Consider the following 8,600-nt stretch of genomic DNA (forward strand, 5'->3'; position numbering starts at 1 on the left):
CCATACCAGAAACTCAACCTGACAATACACAGCAGGAAAACAACGAGTTGCGCGATAGTCAAGAAAGCGAAATGGCTCGTGCCGTACAAGAGTTTAATGGAACAAATCCACTTAGCAGACCACAGCTACCACGAATAAACTCTTGTAAGAAACTAGGTGCGCTGTTACAAATTGTGAATACTGAAGTCCTACCCAATTATGTCGTAGAAGCCCACACATTGGAATATCTGCATATGCTAATCTACGGTGCAGCAACAGCAATTGCCAATGTAATGGGCGTTAAGATCAGAACACGACGGGGTACTAATAACGGAAGGACTGGTAACAGAATTGCACCCTGGGAAAAAAGACTTCTCGGAAAAATTGAATTACTGCGTAGGGATATTGGTCAAGTCACAGAATATATAAGAGGTTTAACAAGTAGAAAAGTTATTAAGAGAGCTGAAGAAATAATGCGGAGCACTGCAAGACACTCGAGATACGATCCAGAAAATAACACAGCTCAACAGTGTCTGGAAACATTAAAACAAAAATTCTCCGTCTATTCAGGACGATTAAGAAGGTATAAAGTTAGTAACAACCGAAAATGTGACAATGCACTTTTTGAGAACTCTGAGAAGGCGTTTTACCGAAAACTCAATTCCACCGTAGAAAGTGTCGACAAGTCTTACCCAAGCCAAGAAGAAATTCATGAGTTTTGGGGAAATCAACTTTCCACACCAGCTGCTCTTAACAACAATGCTGGCTGGATAGAAGATACGACGCACAACTGTCACCACTACGTCACTGCTAACTACGAACCATTCACGACTGAAGAAGTCTCAAATGTCATCAAAGAGCTTCATAACTGGAAATCGCCTGGACCAGACGGAGTTCAGAACTTTTGGCTTAAAAAGTTTTGGAGTATTCATGAGTGCTTATCAACATTAATTAATCATGTTATTTCTAATCCGCAGGAATTGCCACCATTTCTAACTCAGGGAACTACTTATTTAATACCCAAGGATCAAAATAACACCCAAGATCCATCCAAGTACCGCCCAATTACTTGTCTTCCAACTTTGTATAAATTGGTCACATCCTGTGTAACCCGGCGTATCTACCAACACTGTGCTCTAAACAATATCATAGAGACTCAACAGAAAGGATGCGCTAAGGGTTCCATGGATTGCAAAGAACAGCTTATCATCGACTCAGTCATTTCTAACCAGGCATTCACTAAAAAAAGGAACCTTTTTACTGCTTTTATTGACTATAAAAAGGCCTTTGATTCAGTACCGCATGAATGGCTAATAGATATATTGAAAATATACAAAGTCGATGATAACATAGTGACCTTTTTAAGGCATATAATGAGAGATTGGAAGATTAAAATTCACCTCCAAATACCTGGTGAAAACAATATCGAAACCGAAAATATCGCAATCAACCGGGGCCTCTTTCAAGGAGACTCGTTGAGTCCACTGTGGTTCTGTTTAGCTTTGAACCCCCTTTCCCAACTATTAAACTCCACTGACTCAGGTTTTAGCATTAAATACAATAATACTGTAGTAGCGAAGCTTAATCATCTGTTGTATATGGATGATTTGAAATTAATGGCTTCCACTCGAGAACACCTAGAAGAGATGCTAAAAACTGTAGAAACATTCTCTAATGATATTAGTATGCAGTTCGGTCTAGACAAGTGCCGTGTTTTGAATATAGTCAGAGGAAAGGTAGAGCCCGGTGGATTCTATATGCAAAATGGCCAGAACATCGAGGCCATGGGCGATAACGATATGTACAAATATCTTGGAGTAAAGCAAGCGCGGAAAATTGACCATAATCAAATGAAAACTGAGATAACAACTGAGTTTATAAGAAGGGTAAAACAACTGCTTCGTTCAGAGCTTAACAGTAAAAATTTGTTTAAGGCACTGAACACCTACGTTTGTTCCGCGCTTAGCTATTCATTTGGTATTGTTAAGTGGACAAAAACGGATATAGAAAATCTTCAGCGAAAAGTACGAACACACCTCACAAAGGCACAAAAACACCACCCTAAAAGTGCAGTAGAACGAACGACATTACCCCGGTATTTAGGAGGAAGAGGACTTATGGATATAGGTGAGCAATTAGATAAACCGATTGCTAATTTAAGAACTTATTTTCAGATGCAGGCTGAGACATCTACTCTACACCGCGCAATTTGCGCAGTAGATGACACAACACCGATCAAACTGAGGGAACCAGAAATGCGCATAAACCACCTTACTAAGGACGAAAAACTGCGCACCTGGATGGGTAAACCTCTGCACGGGCGACATCCCAATAAGGTTAGCCAAGACTATGTCGACAATACAGCGTCGAACTATTGGTTGACATCAGGAAAGATGTTCCCTGAAACGGAGGGTTCATTACTGGCCATTCAGGATCAGGTTATACCAACCAGAAATTACCTGAAATATATCGTCAAAGACCCTCAGGTTCACAACGACAGATGCCGATATGGATGTCAAGCCCAAGAAACCATCCAACATATTACAGGGGGCTGACAGGCATTTGCTGCAACTGAATACAAGGAACGGCATGACGCAGTGGGAAAAATCCTTCATCAAGAGATAGCTAACAAGCTGGGACTTCTCCAAACGGACCATCTCCCATATTATCAATACGTTCCTGAGAGTATGCTTGAGGATGGCAACTACAAGCTATACTAGGACCGCAGTGTGCTCACAGACCAAACAGTGGCACATAATAGACCAGATCTCGTACTAGTTAATAAATTAACAAGACAAACAACACTAATTGATGTGGCGATACCTAACAACAATAATCTACGTAGTAAATTTACTGAAAAGATCGCCAAGTATAGAGATCTGGAAATTCAAATACGGAGACAATGGAGAATGCAAAGTACCCAGACGATACCTATTGTTATGTCTACTACTGGAGTCATTCCGAAGACCCTCCTCGAAAGTATAAAAAAGCTGGGTCTCAATGAACATATTTATAAGACCATGCAGAAAGCTGTACTACTTGCGACGGCCAGAAGTGTAAGAAAATTTTTGGGAGATACACCTGCATTCCAAGTCACCTAGGGCTCGATAACACGGAAAGAGTCCCACCAGAGCTCAATCCTTTTGATACCGTAGGTATCTGGGATGAGTCAATTTTCCCCCCAGAGGGAGTGTGAGCCGTATGGCTAAATCTGGATAATAATAATAATAATAATAATAATAATAATAAGAATGAGGGAACCAGAAATGCGCATAAACCACCTTACTAAGGACGAAAAAGTGCGCGCCTGGATGGGTAAACCTCTGCACGGGCGACATCCCAATGAAGTCAGCCAAGATTATGTCGACAATATAGCGTCGAACTACTGGTTGACATCAGGAAAGATGTTCCCTGAGACGGAGGGTTCATTACTGGCCATTCAGGATCAGGTTATACCAACCAGAAATTACCTGAAATATATCATCAAAGACCCTCAGGTTCAAAACGACAGATGCCGATATGGATGTCAAGCCCAAGAAACCATCCAACATCTTACAGGGGGCTGCCAGGCATTTGCTGCAACTGAATACAAGGAACGGCATGACGCAGTGGGAAAAATCCTTCATCAAGAGATAGCTATCAAGCTGGGACTTCTCCAAACAGAGCATCTCCCGTATTATCAATACGTCCCTGAGAGTATGCTTGAGGATGGCAACTACAAGCTATACTGGGACCGCACTGTGCTCACAGACCAAACAGTGGCACATAATAGACCAGATCTCGTACTAGTTAATAAATTAACAAGACAAACAACACTAATTGATGTGGCGATACCTAACAACAATAATCTACGTAGTAAATTTACTGAAAAGATCGCCAAGTACAGAGATCTAGAAATTCAAATACGGAGGCAATGGAGAATGCAAAGTACCCAGACGATACCGATTATTATGTCTACTACTGGAGTCATTCCGCAGACCCTCCTCGAAAGCATAAAAAAGCTGGGTCTAAATGAACATCTTTATAAGACCATGCAGAAAGCTGTACTACTCGCGACGGCCAGATGCGTACGAACATTTCTGGGAGATACACCTGCATTCCAAGTCACCTAGGGCTCGATAACACGGAAAGAGTCCCACCAGAGCTCAATCCTTTTGATACCGTAGGTATCTGGGATGAGTCAATTTTCCCCTTAGAGGGAGTGTGAGCCGTATGGCTAAATCTGGATAATAATAATAATAATAATAATAATAATGATTCGATATGCAAAATGGCCAGAACATCGAGGCCATGGGCGACAACGATATGTACAAATATCTTGGAGTAAAGCAGGCGCGGAAAATTGACCATAAGCAAATGAAAACTGAGATAACTACTGAGTTTATAAGAAGGGTAAAACAGCTGCTTCGTTCACAGCTTAACAGTAAAAATTTGTTTAAGGCACTAAACACCTACGCTTGTTCCGCGCTTAGCTATTCATTTGGTATTGTTAAGTGGACAAAAACGGATATAGAAAATCTTCAGCGAAAAGTACGAACACACCTCACAAAAGCACAAAAACACCACCCTAAAAGTGCAGTAGAACGAACGACATTACCCCGGTATTTAGGAGGAAGAGGACTTATGGATATAGGTGAGCAATTAGATAAACAAATTGCTAATTTAAGAACTTATTTTCAGATGCAGGCTGAGACATCTAATCTACATCGCGCTATCTGCGCAGTAGATGACACAACACCGATCAAACTGAGGGAAGAAGAACTGCGCATAAACTACCTTACTAAGGACGAAAAAGTGCGCGCCTGGATGGGTAAACCTTTGCACGGGCGACATCCCAATGAGGTCAGCCAAGATTATGTCGACAATATAGCGTCGAACTACTGGTTGACATCAGGAAAGATGTTCCCTGAAACGGAGGGTTCATTACTGGCCATTCAGGATCAGGTTATATCAACCAGAAACTACCTGAAATATATCATCAAAGACCCTCAGGTTCAAAACGACAGATGCCGATATGGATGTCAAGCCCAAGAAACCATCCAACATCTTACAGGGGGCTGCCAGGCATTTGCTGCAACTGAATACAAGGAACGGCATGACGCAGTGGGAAAAATCCTTCATGAAGAGATAGCTATCAAGCTGGGACTTCTCCAAACGGACCATCTCCCGTATTATCAATACGTCCCTGAGAGTATGCTTGAGGATGGCAACTACAAGCTATACTGGGACCGCACTGTGCTCACAGATCAAACAGTGGCACATAATAGACCAGATCTCGTACTAGTTAATAAATTAACAAGACAAACAACACTAATTGATGTGGCGATACCTAACAACAATAATCTACGTAGTAAATTCACTGAAAAGATCGCCAAGTACAGAGATCTAGAAATTCAAATACGAAGGCAATGGAGAATGCAAAGTACCCAGACGATACCTATTGTTATATCTACTACTGGAGTCATTCCGAAGAACCTCCTCGAAAGCATAAAAAGGATGGATCTAAATGAACATCTTTACAAGACCATGCAGAAAGCTGTACTACTCGCAACGGCCAGATGTGTACGAAAATTTTTGGGAGATACACCTGCATACCAAGTCACCTAGGGCTCGATAACACGGAAAGAGTCCCACCAGAGCTCAATCCTTTTGATACCGTAGGTATCTGGGATAAGTCAATTTTCCCCCCAGAGGGAGTGTGAGCCGTATGGCTAAATCTGGATAATAATAATATCCCGGAGAGTATGCTTGAGGATGGCAACTACAAGCTATACTGGGACCGCACTGTGCTCACAGACCAAACAGTGGCGCATAATAGACCAGATCTCGTATTAGTCAATAAATTAACGAGAAAAACAACCCTCATTGATGTGGCGATTCCTAACAACAATAATCTACGTACTAAATTTTCAGAAAAGATCGCCAAGTACAGAGATCTGGAAATTCAAATACGGAGACAATGGAGAATGCAAAGTACCCAGACGATACCGATTATTATGTCTACTACTGGAGTCATTCCGAAGACCCTCCTCGAAAGCATAAAAAAGCTGGGTCTTAATGAACATCTTTATAAGACCATGCAGAAAGCAGTACTACTCGCAACGTCCAGATGCGTACGAAAATTTTTGGGAGATACACCTGCATACCAAGTCACCTAGGGCTCGATAACACGGAAAGAGTCCCACCAGAGCTCAATCCTTTTGATACCGTAGGTATCTGGGATGAGTCAATTTTCCCCTTAGAGGGAGTGTGAGCCGTATGGCTAAATCTGGATAATAATAATAAGACCTGTCGCGATTAATAAGACCTGTGGGAGTTTTTTGTCAGTTCTTCTATCAGGCGCGGCCCCCTGCGAATGGGGGATGCTTTCTGGGTATTCGTAGCGCCAATACTAAGAGAGTAGCAGGGATATTTGCCGTGGAACAAAAACTGACACCTGGCAGTAGTTACAAAATGCACACCCATTAATATGGAGAATTATGGTTTATGTTTAGGATCGCTGCCTGGGGATCGCCAGGGCACGTCTGGAGCCGGCGCTGGACGTGACAGCATGCGGGACGTCGGTGGTAGGGTGTTGAAGAGGCGGGCCCTCTGGAGACCTGTGGGAGTTTTTTGTCAGTTCTTCTATCAGGCGCGGCCCCCTGCGAATGGGGGATGCTTTCTGGGTATTCGTAGCGCCAATACACAGAGAGTAGCAGGGATACTTGCCGTGGAACAAAAACTGACACCTGGCAGTAGGTATAAAATGCACACCCATTAATATGGAGAATTATGGTTTATGTTTAGGATCGCTGCCTGGGGATCGCCAGGGCACGTCTGGAGCCGGCGCTGGACGTGACAGCATGCGGGACGTCGGTGGCAGGGTGTTGAGGAGGCGGGCCCCTGTCACACAAACAGCTACAGCCCAACAACAACAACAACCACAAGCGAGCCAAACAACAGCAAGAGCTCCACTCGCTGAAGGTGCTGCGCTGGAACATCAGCCGGCGCTCACTCAAGCGGGACGACCGAGGCAGCGCATGAAATGGACTGTGTCCATTAACGAAAGCATTTTGCGCTTCTATTATAAGGTGACAAACCTCGGTCAAGAAACGATCGGTTACAGACAATAGCTGTATGCCGAATTTTGCAGGGAGTACCCAGATATTCAAGTATCGGAGCAAAGAGTATCAGATCAATACCGGGTAATCATAAGAAACAACCTTATCCCAGAGACTAGACGCAATACGATCAAAAGCGAAGTCGAACGGGAGATTAATAACCAAGAGCTAGTTTTAGATCAAGTCCCTAATGAAATCCTTGATGAGCAGATTCCTGAGATTCCCATACCAGAAACTCAACCTGACAATACAGAGCAGGAAAACAACGAGTTGCGCGATAGTCTAGCAAACGAAATGGCTCGTACCGTACAAGAGTTTAATGGAACAAATCTACTTAACAGACCACCGCTACCATGAATAAACTCTTGTAAGAAACTAGGTGCGCTGTTACAAATTGTGAACACTGAAGTCCTACCCAACTATGTCGTAGAAGCCCACTCATTGGAATATCTGCATTTGCTAATCTACTGTGCAGCAACAGCAATTGCTAATGTAATGGGCGTTAAGATCAGAACACGACGGGGTACTAATAACGGAAGGACTGGTAACAGAACTGCACCCTGGGAAAAAAGACTTCTCGGAAAAATTGAATTACTGCGTAGGGATATTGGTCAAGTAACAGAATATATAAGAGGTGTAACAAGTAGAAAAGTCATTAAGAGAGCTGAAGAAATAATGCGGAGCACTGCAGGACACTCGAGATATGATCCAGAAAATAACACAGCCCAACAGTGCCTGGATACATTAAAACAAAAACTCTCCGTCTATTCAGGTCGATTAAGAAGGTATAAAGTTAGTAACAACGGAAAATGTGACAATGCACTTTTTGAGGACTCTGAGAAGGCGTTCTACCGAAAACTCAATTCCACCGTAGAAAGTGTCGACAAGTCTTACCCAAGCCAAGAAGAGATTCATGAGTTTTGGGGAAATCAACTTTCCACACCAGCTGCTCTTAACAACAATGCTGGCTGGATAGAAGATACAATGCACAACTGTCGCCACTACGTCACAGCTAACTACGAGCCATTCACTACCGATGAGGTCTCACATATCATCAAAGAGCTTCATAACTGTAAATCTCCTGGACCAGACGGAGTTCAGAACTTCTGGCTTAAGAAGTTTTGGAGTATTCATGAGTGCTTATCAACATTAATTAATCATGTTATTTTTAACCCGCAGGAAACTCCATCATTTCTAACTCAGGGAACCACTTATTTAATACCGAAGGATCAAAACAACACCCAAGATCCAGCCAAGTACCGCCCAATTACTTGTCTTCCAACTTTGTATAAATTGGTCACATCCTGTATAACCCAGCGTATCTACCAACACTGTGCTCTAAACAATATCATAGAGCCTCAACAGAAAGAATGCGCTAAGGGTTCTATGGGTTGCAAAGAACAACTGATTATCGACTCAGTCATTTCTAACTAGGCATTCCCCCAAAAGAAGGAACCTCTTTACTGCCTTTATTGACTACAAAAAGGTCTTTGATTCAGTGCCGCATGAATGGCTTATAGA

The sequence above is a fragment of the Diabrotica virgifera genome, chromosome 3 (genome assembly GCF_917563875.1).
Source record: "Diabrotica virgifera virgifera chromosome 3, PGI_DIABVI_V3a".
Classification (NCBI taxonomy): Eukaryota; Metazoa; Arthropoda; class Insecta; order Coleoptera; family Chrysomelidae; genus Diabrotica; species Diabrotica virgifera.